This window comes from Eriocheir sinensis, chromosome 5 (genome assembly GCF_024679095.1).
Source record: "Eriocheir sinensis breed Jianghai 21 chromosome 5, ASM2467909v1, whole genome shotgun sequence".
NCBI classification, from domain to species: Eukaryota; Metazoa; Arthropoda; class Malacostraca; order Decapoda; family Varunidae; genus Eriocheir; species Eriocheir sinensis.
This window is the reverse complement of record NC_066513.1, coordinates 3,151,426-3,170,071: the sequence shown is the minus strand read 5'-3', so window position 1 is coordinate 3,170,071 and position 18,646 is coordinate 3,151,426. Positions and strand designations below refer to the sequence as shown.

At 46.3% G+C, this 18,646-nt stretch overlaps 1 protein-coding gene and 1 long non-coding RNA gene across 5 annotated transcripts in view; one reads left to right on the top strand and one right to left on the bottom strand.

The window, feature by feature from the left end:
- The window catches only part of LOC126983472 (rho guanine nucleotide exchange factor 11-like), a 204,507-nt gene that overhangs the window by 11,523 nt on the left and 174,338 nt on the right, over window positions 1-18,646 (top strand). The window lies entirely within an intron of this gene.
- LOC126983495 (uncharacterized) lies at window positions 6,864-9,465 on the bottom strand. Its single transcript, XR_007735941.1, has 3 exons — window positions 9,201-9,465; window positions 8,532-8,651; window positions 6,864-8,250 (listed from the first exon to the last, which is right to left on the bottom strand). It is a non-coding gene; the product is annotated as an uncharacterized LOC126983495 (long non-coding RNA).

Genomic DNA, 18,646 nt, shown 5'->3' with positions numbered 1-18,646 from the left:
CTCCTCCTCCCTCCTCCCTCCTCTTCCCCCTTCCCTCCTCTCTGTTCATTCCTCCCATCCCTTCCCTCCTATCCTCCTTCCTTCTTTCCTCCTTCCTTCTTTCCTCCTTTGCTGCTCCCCCGCTCTCTCCTTTCCTCCTCCCCCTTCCCTCCTCCCACCCCCCTCAGGACAGGTAACACGGGCTGAAGGGCACACGTAACCTCACCTGGCGGGCCGTCCTTTGTCTAATTAGCATATTGCCACACCGTGCATTGTTAGGTGTGCTTTGAATGGCTGTTTTTTTTTCTTTTTTTCTTTTTACTTTTTTGTTGTTTTGTTTTGGCGTTATTCAGTCACGTTTTGTTTTGTGTAGTTTTGTTGTTCTTGTGCTGGTTGGTGTTTATGTTGTGGTGGTGGTGGTGGCGGTGGTGGTGGTGTGGTGGTGTTACTACTGGTACTGGTGTTGGTGGTGCTATTACTAAGCTGCTACAACTACTACCACTACTTCTACCTCTACCAACACCACTACTATCACCTCTACCACCACCACCACTACTACTACTACTACTACTACTACTACTACTACTACTACTACTACTGATGTTGCTACTACTACCACCACCACCACCACTACTACTACTACTACTACTACTACTACTACTACTACTACTTCCTCCACTTCACCGTTACGCAAGCCCATCCCACCATCGCTTCTCTATCCCTCCACCTCCTCCTCCACGTCTCTTTATCTCCACCACAGCGCCTCTCTGTCGCCGCCCCCCTCCCCCCCTCCTCTTCTCCCCTGGGTAAGGGAGAAGAAGTAGGAGGAGGAGGGAGGAAAGGTGCTGCTCCTCAGGACACTCCCTCACCCCCTCATGGCCGCTCACACCCTCAGTAATGTCAGATGCAGCGCTATGAATAGTGTGTGTGTGTGTGTGTGTGTGTGTGTAAATATTCAAGAGGATGTAACTTTTTCTTTGCTCAGATATTCAGCTTTCTATTTTTTTTTTTACCATACTAAGTTATTTATGATTATTTGTTGACCCTGATCTCGTGTTGTTTCTGAGTTCATCTTTTTACTCTACTGAACCACTTTTCCTTTTTATTTATTTATTTATTTATTTTTTTACATGACAGTGGCAGATGCGGCGCCAAGACCTCATGCCCCAATCGATCACTCTTCTCTGTCTTGCCGCTTAACTCATTAACTTATAAATAAACCAACTATCTAACTAACGAACTGACAAGGTAAATTTATAGCTAAGTGTTAGGTCGATAAACTGTCTGTCTAATTAACAGACTAACTGATAAAGCAACTTCCCATATGGTCACCAAACGAAACTGAACAGATAACTAACCGAATAAGTAATGACGTGGCCGATAAACACACTAATAACTAACCGTGTGCGTCGTGGTATCAGGAGTGTTCTGTGGCCTCGGGGAATGGCTTGGTCAGTCGGCTATCATTATAATAAACTATATGGTAAATCAACTAACTCAAGGTAGGGAGGGGAAGAGGGAGAAAGGGAAGGACAGGGTGATGGGAGAGATCTAAGGCTTAAGGGGGGTGAAGGGTGTAAGGGAAGGGAAGGGAGGGACAGGGTGAGGGGAGAGATGTAAGGTGTGAGGGAGAGGATGGAGGGTGAACTAACTGATAAATAACGTGGCCAATAAACACGCTAATAACTAACCGTGTGCGTCGTGGCGTCGGGGAATGGCTTGAACAGTCGGCTATCAAACTAATTAATTATATTGGTGAACAAACGAAACTGAATAACTAGCCAACTAACTGATTAATGATGTGGCCAATAAACACGCTAATAACTAACCGTGTGCGTCGTGGCGTCGGGGAATGGCTTGAACAGTCGGCTATCAAACTAATTAATTATATTGGTGAACAAACGAAAGTGAATAACTAGCCAACTAACTGATTAATGATGTGGCCAATAAACACGCTAATAACTAACCGTGTGCGTCGTGGGGTCGGGAGTGTGGTGTGGCCTCCGGGAATGGCTTGTGTCCGCGCGCTATCTCCAAAGGCAGCGTGTGTGTGCCATGTGTGTGTGCCCCGCTGTGGCTAGTTATGGGCAGGAGCACCCTCGAGATAGCCCTGTTTACTGTTCACTCCCCGACACCCGCAGCCTTGACGGGAGGGGCGCAGGGATGATGGTAGTCGTGGTAGTTAGGATAGTAGTAATGGTTGTGATAGTTGTAGTGGTGGTGGTGGTAGTGGTGGTGGTATCAGTAGTTATAAGTTCAAAGTGATAATTTTTTCAGGCCATCTCTATATCGTACAAGTAGTAGTAGTAGTAGTAGTAGTAGTAGTAGCAGCATCTTCATTCAAAAGTGGTAAAATCAATAAGACCATCTCGAAATAGTAGTAGTAGCAGTAATAGTAAGTTTTAAAGGGATAATTTAAATCAGACCATCTCCTGAATTTATTAACTTCTCGCTATTGTGTTCTGATGGCAGTGTTGGGAAGCCTAAGACACGAGATAACATGCTGTGTCGTGGCTGTTGGGGGGGACAAGATATGCTTTTGTGTGACTTGCATTGAGGCAGGAATGGACTCTTAGTAATGGAATGCTGGAAGTTTTAAAATATGCTGTGGCTGAGCTGTTGTGGGCTTAAGATATGCTGTGGCGTGGTTAGGATGACGCCCTGGGAGGTTTGATATGCTGTGGTGTAGGTGTTAGGAGTCTTAGGATATGCTGTCTCGGGGTCTTTCTGATGTGAGCGTTATGAAGAAAGATATGCTGTGGTGTGGGTGTTAGGATACTTAGGATATGCTGTGGTGTGGGTGTTAGGAGACTTGGATATGCTGTGGTGTGGGTGTTAGGAGACTTGGATATGCTGTGGTGTGGGTATCTGTGGTTAAGTGCTGGGAGGTTTTATGCTGTGGTGTGGGTGTCTGTAATTGAGTGCTGTGAGGTTTGATATGCTGTGGTGAGGCTGTTAGGAATCTTAGGATATGCTGTCGCCTGGCTGTAATGAAGTTCTGGGAGGTTTTATGCTGTGTTGTGAACTTGTGGATGTTGGGAGACTAAAGATATGCTGTGGTTGAGTCCTAGGAAGTTTAGAATATGCTGTGGTGAGGGTGTCTGTGGCGGGCCCGAAGCAGCATCCCTCACAGCCACAGCCTCGGGACTGCCACAGATCACACCACACCTGTTCTCACCTGTCTCACTCACCTGTTGTCATCTTCTTTTCCTTTTTTCTATTTTTATTCTTATTATTTTTTTATGATTTCTACAGTCAGTCGTCTTGAAGGTTATGGAGTTCGTGTGTGTGTGTGTGTGTGTGTGTGTGTGTGTGTGTGTGTGTGTGTGTGTGTGTGTGTGTTCCTTTTACGGTCAGTTGTGTTGAAGGTTATGAAGATCACGTGTGTGTGTGTGTGTGTGTGTGTGTGTGTGTGTGTGTGTGTGTGTGTGTGTGTGTGTGTGTGTGTGTCGCATGCTGCACCTGTTTATGTCTCCCCTGTGAGCTATATCTCCTCTTACCCTCCTCTTTTCTCTCTCTCTCTCTCTCTCTCTCTCTCTCTCTCTCTCTCTCTCTCTCTCTCTCTCTCTCTCTCTCTCTCTCTCTCTCTCTCTCTCTCTCCCCCCCCCTTCTTCCCCTCCCTTCCTTCCCTTTCTTCCCCATCACTTTATTTTTCCCTTTTTGTGACAGTTCGTTATAAGACTCGAACCGTCATGCAAAAATCCTTGAGCCGCTAAAAATAGTTGTGGTGGTGGTGGTGGTGGTGATGATGCAGGTGGTGCGTATATAAAGGTAGTGAAGGTCGTGGTGATGAGGGTGGTCGTGGAGGTGATTTGTGTGGTGTTGGTAGTGAAAAGGGTGGTGGTGGTGGTGGTGGTGGTGGTAATTAATAAAGGTGGTGTTGATGACGTTGTTGGTGATGGTGTTGGCAAGTGCAGTGGTGGTGGTGGTGGTGGTGGTGGTGGTGAGGTGTTTTGGAGGTAAGGGAGGATACGCCATGCACCTCCTCCTCCTCCCTCCCTCTCCCTCTCCCTCTCCCCTCCCTCTCCCCCTCCCATTTTCCTCCTCTTCTCTCCTCCCATTTTCCTCCTTGCTCCTTTTCTTTCCTCCCATTTTCCTCCTTGCTCCTCTTCTTTCCTCCCATTTTTCCTCCTTGCTCCTTTTCTTTCCTCCCAATTTTCCTCCTTGCTCTTGTCCTTTCCTCCCATTTTCCTCCTTGCTCCTATTCTTTCCTCCCAGTTTCCTCCTTGCTCCTCTTCTTTCCTCCCATTTTTCCTCCTTGCTCCTCTTCTTTCCTCCCATTTTCCTCCTTGCTCCTCTTCTTTCCTCCCATTTTCCTCCTTGCTCCTCTTCTTTCCTCCCATTTTCCTCCTTGCTCCTTTTCTTTCCTCCCATTTTTCCTCCTTGCTCCTCTTCTTTCCTCCCATTTTTCCTCCTTGCTCCTCTTCTTTCCTCCCATTTTCCTCCTTGCTCCTCTTCTTTCCTCCCATTTTCCTCCTTGCTCCTTTTCTTTCCTCCCATGTTCCTCCTTGCTCCTTTCCTCCCATTTTCCTCCTTGCTCCTGTTCTTTCCGCCCATTTTCCTCCTTGCTCCTCTTCTTTCCTCCCATTTTCCTCCTTGCTCCTTTTCTTTCCTCCCATTTTCCTCCTTGCTCCTCTTCTTTCCTCCCATTTTCCTCCTTGCTCCTCTTCTTTCCTCCCATTTTCCTCCTTGCTCCTTTTCTTTCCTCCCATTTTCCTCCTTGCTCCTCTTCTTTCCTCCCATTATCCTCCTTGCTTCTCTTCTTTCCTCCCATTTTTCCTCCTTGCTCCTCTTCTTTCCTCCCATTTTCCTCCTTGCTCCTCTTCTTTCCTCCCATTTTCCTCCTTGCTCCTCTTCTTTCCTCCCATTTTCCTCCTTGCTCCTCTTCTTTCCTCACATTTTCCTCCTTGCTCCTCTTCTTTCCTACCATTTTTCCTCCTTGCTCCTCTTCTTTCCTCCCATTTTACCACATTGCTCCTCTTCTTTCCTCCCATTTTCCTCCTTGCTCCTTTTCTTTCCTCCCATTTTCCTCCTTGCCCCTCTTCTTTCCTCTCATTTTTCCTCCTTGCTCCTCTTCTTTCCTCCCATTTTCCTCCTTGCTCCTTTTCTTTCCTCCTATTTTCCTCCTTGCTCCTCTTCTTTCCTCCCATTTTCCTCCTTGCTCCTTTTCTTTCCGCCCATTTTCCTCCTTGCTCCTCTTCTTTCCTCTCATTTTCCTCCTTGCTCCTCTTCTTTCCTCTCATTTTCCTCCTTGCTCCTCTTCTTTCCTCCCATTTTCCTCCTTGCTCCTTTTCTTTCCTCCCATTTTCCTCCTTGCTTCTCTTCTTTCCTCCCATTTTCCTCCTTGCTCCTTTTCTTTCCTCCCATTTTCCTCCTTGCTCCTCTTCTTTCCTCCCATTTTCCTCCTTGCTTCTCTTCTTTCCTCCCATTTTCCTCCTTGCTCCTTTTCTTTCCGCCCATTTTCCTCCTTGCCCCTCTTCTTTCCTCCCATTTTCCTCCTTGCTCCTCTTCTTTCCTCCCATTTTCCTCCTTGCCCCTCTTCTTTCCTCCCATTTTCCTCCTTGCTCCTTTCCTCCCATTTTCCTCCTTGCTCCTCTTCTTTCCTCCCATTTTCCTCCTTGCTCCTCTTCTTTCCTCCCATTTTTCCTCCTTGCTCCTCTTCTTTCCTCCCATTTTCGTTCTTGCTCCTCTTCTTTCCTTCCATTTTTCCTCCTTGCTCCTCTTCTTTCCTCCCATTTTTCCTCCTTGCTCCTCTTCTTTCCTCCCATTTTTCCTCCTTGCTGCTTTTCTTTCCTCCCATTTTTCTTCCTTGCTCCTTTTCTTTCCTCCCATTTTCCTCCTTGCTCCTCTTCTTTCCTCCCATTTTTCCTCTTTGCCCCTCTTCTTTTCTCCCCCAATTTGCCTTTCTCCACCACACCCTCTCGCCACCTCCCCCATTCTCTCCTATCTTTTTATGCATTCTCCTTTACCACGCTTCCCACCTCCTCCATCTTCCCCTTCCTTCTCTTCTTCATTTCTCTCATTTTTTCTCTCCACCCCATCTTCCATACCTCTGTCCCATCCCCTCTTTCTTTTCCGTCCTCTCCCACCCCCCCCATTCCGTCCCTCCCATCTCCTCTTCTTCATTTCTCTTCCATTTGCCTCTTACCCCAGTCTCCTTCCCCTTTTGTCCCTTCCTCGCCTTCCCCGCCCTCTCCCTCCCACCTTCACGCCCACCTCCCTTTCCATGCCTCCCACCTACTCCTCTTCATTCCTCGACCCTTCCCGCCTCCCATCGCTTCGTACCCTTCTGGCGCACCTGTTCCCTCTGTTACCTGTGTACCGGCCGTCATCTGTACCTGGCCCCTTTTGCTCCTCGCCCATGTAATGCACCGTGCCCAAAGATCTTTCCCTCCAAGGCTCTGCTCGCTATGATATTTCTGTGTACCGGGTTCCGACGTTTTTTTCGACCATTTGTGTACTCTTCTTAACCTGCCTACCTCGCCCCTCCTGTCCCTGCCCGCCCGCCGCCCACTCCTGAACCTGTTCCTCAGTTACCTATTCTCTCCCCAGCACACCTACGCCTCCCTGTACACACCTGGGTCCTTGTAATCACCTCTACTTGCACACCTTGCCTCAAATACGCCTGCTTGTTCTTGAGTCACCTGTCCTCCCTCCAGCACACCTATGACTCCTTGTACACACCTGGGTTTACTTGTCTACACACCTTGTAATCACCTGGCTACTTGCCTCTAATCTCCTCACCTCACTTGAGTCACTGTCCTGTCCTCCCTCACCCACCTGACTCTTACACCTCACACTCCACACACTTGTTCCCTAGTTACTTGTCTGCCTCACACAACACACACCTGCTGGCTTACTGGCCTGTCCTTACCCCTGCCTCCGCACCTTTCCTCTATTATACCTTGTTCCTAGTTTACCTGTATTCTCTGCAGCAAACCTTTGACTACCTGTGATCACCTGGCTCTTAGTGGTCCCACCTTACCTTCAATACACCTGTCTGTTCTTAGTTTACTGTCTTATTTGCAGCACGCCTTTGACTACCTTCACACATATGGCATCTTACAATCACCTTTACCAGTTTGCCTTCCTTCTAGCACACCTGTTTTCATAGTACACTGATCGGGCATGTTCCTCATTTGCCTGTCTTACCTGCAGCATACCTTTGTCTACCTGGCTCCTTTGAATCGCCTTTACCTGTCTACCTTCCCTCAAGCACACCCGTTTTCCTAGCACACCTGTCTCGTTTTTTGGTTACCTGTTTGCAGTACACGTGAATGTCTGTACTCTTACCTGGCTCCTTTTAATTACCTTTCCCTGTCTACCTTCCCTCAAGCACACCTGTCTTGTTTCTTGGTTACCTGTTTGGAGTACACCTGAATGTCTGTGTACTCTTACCTGGCTCCTAATATTCACTTCTCTACCTGTACACTTTCCTTTAAGTGCACCTGTTTACCTGAGTACAGTTGCCCCCAATTTGTCTGTCTCTGTCTCCTTATGAACGACAGAATAGAAAGACCAGAAATCATGGGCGTTGTGGACCGTTAATGGGGTATGTTTTAGTCTTCTCGTGTTGGTTTATGCTCGAGGTTAGGAGGGAATGTCTTGGCTGGCCGTGAACGTAAAGCTTGTGAATGTTTTATATATTTTAGTCTTCTCGTCTTAGTTTATGCTCGAGGCTAGGAGGGAATGTCTTGGCTGGCCGTGAATGTATAGCTTGTGTACGTCTCTCCTCGCTTAGGCATAGTCCGGGATAACGCAGAGTCCAGTCCAGGATCAACATAAGTTCAGTATATGTTGATCCTGGGCTTATCGGAGTGTTCCCTGTCCTCCTCGCTGCCGGATCTCCTTCCCCTCATCTTTATTCCTTCTGCCTCCTCATCCTCCTTGCAATTACCTCTGCCTCCACACCTTTCCTCTATTATACCTTGTCCCTAGTTTACCTGTATTCCCTGCAGCATACCTTTGACTACCTGTATACACCTGGCTCTTAGTAGTCACCTCTATACCTGTATCTATACCTGTATGCTTCATCATTCACGAGTAACCTACTGTTTCTTTCTATCTTGCTACGCCCCTCTACTTAACCTGTCATCCTCCACCTCTGTTCCCTTTACCTGCCCGTCTAGTTCGCCTATTCGTCCTTCTTCCTTATACATTTATTTATCCACCTCTTTCATCATTCACGAGTAACCTTTCTCTCTGCCTTGCTACGCCCCTCTAACCTGTCATCCTCCACCCCTGTTCTCTTTACCTCCTCATCTAGTATACCTATTCGTCCTTCTTCTTCCTTATCCATTTATTTATCCACCTCTTTCATCATTCACGAGTAACCTTTCTCTCTGCCTTGCTACGCCCCTCTAACCTGTCATCCTCCACCTCTGTTCCCTTTACCTGCCCGTCTAGTATACCTATTCGTCCTTCTTCCTTATCCATTTATTTATTCACCTCTTTCATTGTTCACGAGTAACCTTTCTCTCTGCCTTGCTACGCCCCTCTACTCAACCTGTCATCCTCCACCCCTGTTCTCTTTACCTCCTCATCTGGTATACCTATTCGTCCTTCTTCCTTATACATTTATTTATCCACCTCTTTCATCATTCACGAGTAACCTTTCTCTCTGCCTTGCTACGCCCCTCTAACCTGTCATCCTCCACCCCTGTTCTCTTTACCTCCTCATCTAGTATACCTATTCGTCCTTCTTCCTTATACATTTATTTATCCACCTCTTTCATCATTCACGAGTAACCTTTCTCTCTGCCTTGCTACGGCCCTCTACTCAACCTGTCATCCTCCACCCCTGTTCCCATTACCTGCCCGTCTAGTTCGCCTATTCGTCCTTCTTCCTTATCCATTTATTTATCCACTTCTTTCATCATTCACGAGTAACCTTTCTCTCTGCCTTGCTACGCCCCTCTAACCTGTCATCCTCCACCTCTGTTCCCTTTACCTGGCCGTCTAGTTCGCCTATTCATCCTTCTTCCTTTTACATTTATTTATCCACTTCTTTCATCATTCACGAGTAACCTTTCTCTCTGCCTTGCTACGCCCCTCTAACCTGTCATCCTCCACCCCTGTTCTCTTTACCTCCTCATCTAGTATACCTATTCGTCCTTCTTTATCCATTTATTTATCCACCTCTTTCATCATTCACGAGTAACCTTTCTCTCTGCCTTGCTACGCCCCTCTAACCTGTCATCCTCCACCTCTGTTCTCTTTACCTGGCCATCTAGTACACCTACGTATTATGCACCTGTTCCCTCATCTATACATGCCTTCACGAGTACCTGTCCTTCCTGCCTCGAATACTCCTCTCCACCTGTCCTCCTCCACTGTTCCCCCGTCCCTACTATCTACCTCACCTATCCCCTCACGCACCTGGTTTCCTCATTAATACATACCTTCACGATTACCTGTCCGGTCTGCCTTGTTATCTAGAAAGTCCACGGCCTCACCTTTCCTCCACTAAAGTACCTCCATGTATACCTGCCTTGCCCCCCCCCCCCCCACCCCCACCCCACCCACCCACCCACACCCACCCACCTGGTTGTATACACCTATTGACGGTCAGCTTGGGGGCGGTGCTAGTGTGCTGTGGTCACCTTGAGCGGCGCCCAGACCGTGCCGTGAATATCGAGCAACTGTGTGTGAGAGAGAGAGAGAGAGAGAGAGAGAGAGAGAGGATAAAAGTGGAGTTGCAAGTGGCTATACCCCCCCCCCCCTTCGCCTTTTGCTTCAGGAGGTGGAATGATGAACCCTGGGTGGAGGAGACGGTGGAAGGGTGAGGGAGGGGGCGTGGGAAAAGTGGAGGGAGGAGAGGACTGGCGCCGGAAGTGGAGGGGTAGCAGGAGGGAATATTGAGTGGTGGAGGAGGAGGAAAAGGAGAAAGAGAAAGAAGAAGGAGGAGGAGGAGGAGGAGGAGGAGGAGAAGATGGAGAAGATGGAGAAGATGGAGAAGAGAGAGAGAGAGAGAGAGAGAGAGAGAGAGAGAGAGAGAGAGAGAGAGAGAGAGTGTCGCTGAAAAAAATTAAAGAAAAAATAAAAAGTAAAAAAAGAAAATGAATTTGAAGTTATGAGACGCCGCATTTTTCTCCTCCTCCTCCTCCTCCTCTTCCTCCTCCTCCTCCTCCTGCTCCTTCTCCTCCTTCTATTCTCTCCAGGTTACAAAGATTTTTTCTGTGCCGACTTGACCTTTGCCTCGGTGCTCACTGTCTCTTTCTCTGTGTCTGTCTCTGTCTGTCCGTCTGTCTGTCTTGTTTGAGATTCTTCCGTCTTTTATGTCTTCAATGGTTTCTCTCTCTCTCTCTCTCTCTCTCTCTCTCTCTCTCTCTCTCTCTCTCTCTCTCTCTCTCTCTCTCTCTCTCTCTCTCTCTCTCTCTCTCTCTCTCTCTCTCTCTCTCTCTCTCTCTCTCTCTCTGTGTGTGTGTGTGTGTGTGTGTGTGTGTGTGTGTGTGTGTGTGTGTGTGTGTGTGTGTGTGTGTGTGCGCTTCATATTTTTGCTGCAATATGAATGGAGGAGGAGGAGAAGGAGGAGGAGGGAGGTGAAAATGTGAAATGTGTAGGCGGAGAGAAGAAAGAGGGAGGGAGGGAGGGAGGGAGGCAAGAGATGAAAGGAGAGAAACTATATTGAAGATGGAGGAAGGAGGAGGAAAATTTGGAAGGGGAGAGAGAAGGAGAGAAGAGAGAGAGAGAGAGAGAGAGAGAGAGAGAGAGAGAGAGAGAGAGAGCAAAAACTGGGATGGAGAGAAAAGGGAGATAAAAGTGGATGTGGAGGTAAAAAATGAGGTTCGGAGAGAGAGAGAGAGAGAGAGATAATAATAATAATAATAATAATAATAATAATAAACTTTATTTCCACTTAAAAGTGGTTATTCTAAACATCTAAATAGACATGGTAGATTATACATATAAATATACATGGTGGATTATACATATAAATATACATGATAGAATATACATAAGGCAGTGGAGTACACAATACATTCATGCAGAGGTCAACAGCTTCCTTTTAAAATTTGATTTTAATGTGGTCAGATTATGAGAGTCTTTTATTTCATTTGGTAGTTGGTTCCATAATATAAGACCTAATACATGAAAGGCTCTTGCACCTGTGTCGGTGTTGGTTCTCGGGACGTAGAGATTGTTTTGTTGTCTTGTTGTTGAGTCAGTCATATAGTTAACAGTTGGGAGAGAGAGGATGTGGTCTGGGTAATCTTTTATTTTCTGCTTAAACACTTTTGTGATGAGGTTAAAGGTGATTAAGTCTGATTTTGAGCCATTGTAAATCTATAAATAATGGAGTTACATGATCTTATTTCCTTGCTTTCCCATCTGCCACTTTTATCGCGAAGTTTTGTAGTTTTTGCACTTTGTTTATTAAAGTTGAGTTTGTTGTCCCCCATATTGTGATGCCGTATTTTATGATGCTTAATACCAAAGTCTGTATAACCATTATGCGTGTTTCTTTGTTGAAAAGATCTTTGTGTCTGTTAATGAAAATTAAGGTTCCCATTGTTTTCCTAGTCATTTCATTTATGTGTCTGTCGAAGGTCATGTGTGAATCCAGATGTAAGCCAAGGTGTTTAACATGGAGGAGGGTCTGTATAACGCCGTCGGCACATCTGATGGCGGTGTTGTTAGGGATGTGTGCCAGGAGTTGGCGTGTGCCTAGGAAGATACATTGTGTCTTATTGATGTTTAGCTGAAGGCCGTTCTGTAGAAAATAGGTTCTTATTTGTTTCAAAGTGATCTCAGTTTTATTAATTAAAGTATTTATTTCGTTGATATTACCGCTGTGGAGGAACTGTGTGTCGTCGGCGTATTGTACTAGAAGGCAGTTATTGATATAGGTAGATATGTCATTTACATGGATATTGAATAATGTTGGGCCTAGTATTGAGCCTTGGGGGACTCCAAAGGCTACTGATTTCTTGGCTGAGACGATGTTTTTAATGCGGACTGACTGTGACCTGTCATCGAGGTAATTGTTAAACCAGTAGGTGTCAACATTAATCTGTTGAAGTTTTCGGAGTAAGATGGTGTGGCTGACACTGTCGAAGGCTTTAGAAAGGTCACAGAGTGTTAAAAGTGATATTTGTTTGTTATCTATATTATCATAAATTTTATTGGTAATGACTTGCAGCGCTGTCTCTGTAGAGAGTTTAGGTCTAAAGCCGTGTTGGGTCGGAGAGAGAGGTTTGTTACGTTCCAGGAATGACATTAATTGACTGGCAACTACCTTTTCTGGTATTTTTGAAAAAAATGGAAGTAGAGAGATGGGACGATAATTTCCTATTTCGTCTGGGTTTCCGTTTTTATATATAGTTTTTCCAGGAGGCAGGAAAAATGCCTGTGACGATTGAGGTATTTATGATGGTTGTGAGGTAGAAGATGATAGCGATAAGTGAGTCTTTGATAAACCTTAGGGAAATGTTATCACAACCAAACGATTTAGTATTTTGAAGCTGTTTTACAGTTAAGATGATTGTGTTCTGGTCTACTGGCTGAGGTCTGAAAAGCGCGAGATTGGTGGGGGTAGAGGGCACGATCGGGATGATAGGAGCTTAGTTAAGGTGATTACGGTTTTCGACTTTTAATAATTTTTGAGTTGATTCGTATGTGGTTAGGCCGACGTTCGCAAAGAAGTTATTAAAATCTTCAGCTTTTTCACTTATGTTCTCAAGGGGCGGGTGGGTCGTGCTCTGTGTTTTACTAGGAATAATAGTTTTTAATGTGTTCCAAGTTGCAGCTGTGTTATTTTTGCACGTGTGTAGTTTTGGGTGGTAGTCATTTTTCTTTGATGTGGTTATTAGACGTTTGACGTTTTCTTTATTTCTTTATATTTTTGCTGTATAATCATGTTATATCTGTGATTTTTTAATATCCTCTGAGCTTTCTTGCGAGAGAGAGAGAGAGGTGAAGAGGCGGTAGGGAAGAAAATATGGAGGTGGAGAGAATGAAGGGAGGGATGGAGGGAAATGAGGAAGGCAAAATGTGGAGATGACGAGAAAGGAGGGAGGTAAAAGGTGGATGTGGAGGAAAGAGAGGGAGGGATGGAGAGGTGGAGGGAGGCAAAATGTGGAGGTGGAGGAAAGAGAGGGAGGGGTGGAGGGAGAAATATTGATTGGGTGAACCTACGTGCCACTCATCACCACCTGGACGAGAGAGAGAGAGAGAGAGAGAGTCATCTGGGAAATACCTTTAGACTCATTAACTTTAGGTCAACAAAACATTTTTATTCGCCGGAAAATTCGTGGAAAGCAGAACTAATTTGGCTTATAGCCCCCCCCCTACTCCTCTCCCCCTTACTCCCCTCCCCACTCCCCTTACTCCCCTCCCCACTCCCCCTTATTCCCCTCCCCCCTACTCCTCTTCCCACTTCCCCTTACTCTGCTGCTCTCCCAACTCCCCTTCTTACTCCCCTCCCCACTCCCCCCTTACTCCCCTCCCCACTCCCCCCTTACTCCCCTCCTTACCCCTCCCTACTCCTACCCTGATCTCCCCTCCCCACTCCTCCCTTCCTTCTTACTCCCCTCCCCACTCTTCCCTACTCCCCCCTGAGCTCCCCTCCCCACTCCTCCCTTCCTCCCTACTCCCCTCCCCACTCCCCATTACTCCCTCCCTACCCTTGTACTCCCTCTCCTCATTCCCCCCTCACTCCCTGTTTTCACTGCCCTCCCCTCCATCTGTTTACTCCCCTCCCTTTTTCCCTTCCCATTCCCCTCGCCCTCGTTTAATCCTGTTTCCACTCCCCTCCTCACTCCCCATTTTCACTCCCCTCGCCCATTCCTCTCGCCCCCTCCCCTCACTCACTCCTCTCCCCACTCCCACCACACACCTCCCCTCTCATCACTCCCCAATTAACTCCTCGCCCACTCCCTCCCACTCCCACCACTCCACAGCTTCTGACAACCCTCGTACTCACTCCTCCGTCTCCTTCAGTTCTCTTTGATTTATCTCCCCCTCATCTCCTCCTCCTTGCCCCTCCGCTTCTTTCTCCTCTCCTCTCTCCCCCCCCCCTTTTCTCCCTCCCTTCCTTCCTCCTCCCCTCCCTCCTTCCTTCGTTACTGTCCTGCCTCCCTCCCTACCTCCTTTTTCCCTCTCCCTCCATTCCTGTCTTCCCCTCCCTCTCTCCCTTCCTCCCTGACCTGCCTCACACGCCGCCTTGAGGAGCTCTAAGGATCCTTCGCCTTTAAGTGGGAAGCGTCGGCAAACGTTCCCCGAGAGTAACGTTTTTGGACTAACGTTTCAGAGCTCGCCACCGCCTATGTATTACTTGAGGACCGTTGCTGTTATGTATACGTGATCTGCACCTTTCTCTCTCTCTCTCTCTCTCTCTCTCTCTCTCTCTCTCTCTCTCTCTCTCTCTCTCTCTCTCTCTCTCTCTCTCTCTCTCTCCACAGCAATAATTCAAACTGTATTTTCTATTTCGTTTCTCCAAGCTTCTCTTTTCTTTTAAACTTGAAGGACAGAGGAGGGACGCAAATATCTCCTACATACTGACTTATTTCTTGCTTAGGCCAAACGTTCATAATATAATCCACAATAATGATAACTCAAGCTTATTTTCTATTTTGTTTCTCCACGCTTCTCTTTTTTTTTCAACTTAAGGGACGGAGGATGGACGCAAATATCTTCTACATACTGACTTATTTCTTGCTTGCTCAGCCCAATCGTTCATAATATAATCCAATCACGTGTTGTTCAAGTACTCGATCCTCTCTCCCGCCTCTCCCTAGTGTTCGATCCTTTGAGCTTTGCGAATAGTGATGAAAAGAATGGAGAATGGGAACTTCGTGCTGTCCCTCCCTCTCCCCCTCTCCCCTCCCCCCTTTTGCTTCCCCATTGCCTGCCTGCCTGACTGATTGATTGATTGAGTGAATGACTAATTGATTGCTTCATTGATTCATTTCCTCATTAATTTGCTTCCATTCTTCCTTCCTTCCTTCCTTTCTTTTTCCTTTTCTCTTATTTTTCCTTCACTCGTCTTCCTTCCTTCCTTCCATTTTTCCTTCACTTTCTTCCTCTTTTTCTCTTCTTTTCCTTCTTCCTTTTTTCCTGCCATTCAGTTTCCCTTCCTTCCTTCCTTCCTTACGTCTTATTTTCCTTCCTCTTTTCCTTCTCACGAGTCCTCTTTACTTCTTTCCTTTATTCCTTCTTTTCTTCTTCATTTTCTCTTTGTTTTTCCTTCACACGTCTTCCTTCCTTCCTTCTTTCCTTCCTTTTCCCCCTTAAAACATTCCCCTTCCTTCCTGCTTATGTCTCCATTCTTTAATCTCACTCTCCTTCGTCCCTCCCTCTGTTCCATTCATTCATTCTCCTTTTCCTTCCTTCCTTCCTTCCTTCCATCCTTCCTTCCTTCCTTTTCCCCTTTAAAACATTCCCCTTCCTTCCTGCTTATGTCTCCATTCTTTAATCTCACTCTCCTTCGTCCCTCCCTCTGTTCCATTCATTCATTCTCCTTTTCCTTCCTTCCTTCCTTCCTTCCTTTTCCCTTAAACATTCCCCTTGGGGCTTATCTGTCTCCATTCTTTAATCTCACTCTCCTTCGTCCCTCCCTCTGTTCCATTCATTCATTCTCCTTTTCCTTCCTTCCCTCTTTCCTTCCTTCCTTTCATTCACTCCTTTTCTTCACCTCCTTTCCTTTCTTCCATTTACTCCTCCCTCCCTCCTCCCTTCCTTTCATCCATTCATCCCTCCCTTTCCCTTCCTTCCTTCCTTCATTTATTTATTATACACAAGGGGAGTACAAGACTATAGCGTGTGTGTGTGTGTGTGTGTGTGTGTGTGTGTGTGTGTGTGTGTGTGTGTGTGTGTTCATTAGCGGATTTGCATCATCATCTGGACAGTGAAAAGGGGGGAGGGTGAAGGAAGGGGGGGAGGGAGATGAAGAGGGGAGGAGGAGGAAGAGGATGATGCGGAGGAAAGTAAGGGAGAAGTGTTTGTGAAGAGGGAGAGAAGAGGATGAGAGAGAGAGAGAGAGAGAGAGAGAGAGAGAGAGAGAGAGAGAGTAAAGAAACGGAAGGAAGTGGAAATGGAGAAAGGGCAACGTAGAAAGAGAGAGAGAGAGAGAGAGCGTAGTAGAGAGCCACAACGTAGAGAACAAGTATTGATTTTCAGACCGAGACGAGAGAGAGAGAGAGAGAGAGACATGAGGGGAGAGAGGGTGCATACCCTCCGCCCCCCTTCCCCCTTTTTCTAGTACGCACAACCACCAGCAGCGTACGCACACCGCCCCCCGTACTGCCCTCCCCTCCCCCCTCCTCCTCCTCCCCCAGCGTAGTGATTCATCCCCCCCCCTCCCCCCCCTCCCCCATACGCCCCCAGCCACGCTTTCACTGTCATTATTAAAGGTCTTGTTTCTGCCATAATCCTCTGCGTGTTATTTTTTTATTCTAGTTTAATTTCTTTCCTGTGTGATTTTTGGTTTGATTAATTTTCTTATTTTTTCTGCTCGTTTTTTTCCCGTTTTCTCATTTTTTTTTGTTTGATTTTTGTCGTTATTTCCTTTGTTTTCTCGTTGTTTTGTTCATTTTTTCTCGTTTTTCTGTTTTTTTCTCGTTTTTTTCTTGTTTCCTGTTATTTTTTGGGGGGGGGGTTTATCGTGTTTTTTTTATTTTTGTTTTGTTTTGTTTTTCTTTTTTTGTTTCATGTTTTATTGTGTTTTATCGTGTTTTTTTATTTTTGTTTTGTTTTTCTCTTTTTTTGTTTCATGTTTTATTGTGTTTTATCGTGTTTTTATTGTTATTTTCTCATTTTTTCTTTTGTTTCCTGTTTTTTTTGTGTGTTATATCGTGTTTTTTTCTCGTTTTTTTCTTGTTTCCTGTTTTATTTGTGTTTTTTCTCCGTTTTCTGCCTTCTCATATTTTCTTTGTTTTTCTCGTTATTTTTAAGTGTTTGTTTCCTGTTTATTTTCTGTTCTCTTTTCTCTTTCTGTTTGTTTTCTATTTTTTCTGTTTTTCCAATTTTTTTCTTGTTACATAGTTTTTTTTCGCGTTATGTTTTGCCTGTTTGTATGTTTTTCTGTTGATTTGGCGTTTGTAATATGAGGGTTGACGGGTGTGTTTGCATATATACATTCTCTCTCTCTCTCTCTCTCTCTCTCTCTCTCTCTCTCTCTCTCTCTCTCTCTCACACACACACACACACACACACACATAAACACACAAACACGGATATTTGGATAGTGACTTTGCACTCGAGGAAGAATAGTGACGAGATGCGTAATGGTGATGTTGGCCTTGTAGAGAGAGAGAGAGTGTGGGGTGTGTGTTTACTAGTGGGTCAGATGATGTGTTGGCTAGGGATGTGAAGGACTGGGTGTGGTTGTGTATGGTTGGGTAAGGTTAGGTGAAGCTGGAATGAGGTTGAATAAGGTTTTTTAAGGTTAGGTATGGCTTGGGCGAGGTTGAGTAGGTTTGGTAAGGTTAGGTGTGGTTGTGTGTAACTTGGGTGAGGTTGAGTAAGGTTGGGTAAGGCTAGGTCTGTTTGGGGCGAGGTTGAGTAGATTTGGTAAGGTTAGCTATGGTTGTGTGTAACTTGGGTGAGGTTGCGTAAGCTTGGGTAGGGTTGGGGTGAGATTGGGTAAGGTTAGGTCTGACTGGGGGAAGGTTGAGTAAAGTTGGGTAGAGTTGGGGTGAGTTTGATCAAGGTTGGGTAAGGTTAGGTTAGGGTGTGTAGTTTTCGAAGAGGGATGAGTATCGAGGGCTGGGGGTTACACACACACACACACACACACACACACACACACACACACACACACACACACACACACACACACACACACAAGGGCGTTCCGGGAAGGGATAAGCAGCGAGTGTCTCAACAAGGCTTTCTCTGTAGCGCCCCGCCTTGGACGAGTGGCCGAGGCAGGTGAAGAAGAGGCGGCGGAGGGCAGGAAGGGAGGCAGGACATGACACAAAGAAGAGGGATGGAGAGGGAGAGAGAAAGGGAGATAGAGTTTAATGAAGGATATAAAGGAGAGGCGGCAGAGGGAAAGAAGGAGGCGGGACATGACACAAAGAAAAGGGATAGAAAGGGGGAAAGAGAAATGGAGATAGAGTTTAGTGAAGGATATAAAGGAGAGGCGGCAGAGGGAAGGAAGGAGGCAGGTCATGATACAAAGAGGGATAGAAAGGAAGAGAAATGAAGGATATAAAGGAGAGAAGGCAGAGGGAAGGAAGGAGGCAGGTCATGATACAAAGAGGGATGGAGAGAAAGAGAGAGAGAGAGAGAGAGAGAGTTTACTAAGTGAGGGAGTGATGATGAAACAAGAGGGAGGGAGGAGGGGAGGTGGGGGTGGGGAGGAAGGGTCAGGAAATTCACTTAACCTTCCCCTCGCTCCCCACAGCACATGTTCCTCTCTTTACGTGGTGATTCTGGGCCGCGTCTTGCATACACGCGGCGCCGGCTCCTCACCCAGCCAGACCAGGGCCGTTTAAACATTTTCATCGCCCAAGTAGCCTCCACATTGAACAAGGCTTTCCTAGGAGTTTTGGGCATTTCCAGGGGTATTTCAATGACCCTGGTGGTAGTTTGACCCTTCCTCTGTACCATGAGCCTAAAAAAATCACTCATTATAACCCGATTGATCTCCTTCGGTGCTCATGTACACATATTTGACAAGGCTTTCGTTGGAGTTTTTTGGGGGACTTTCCAGGGGTATTTC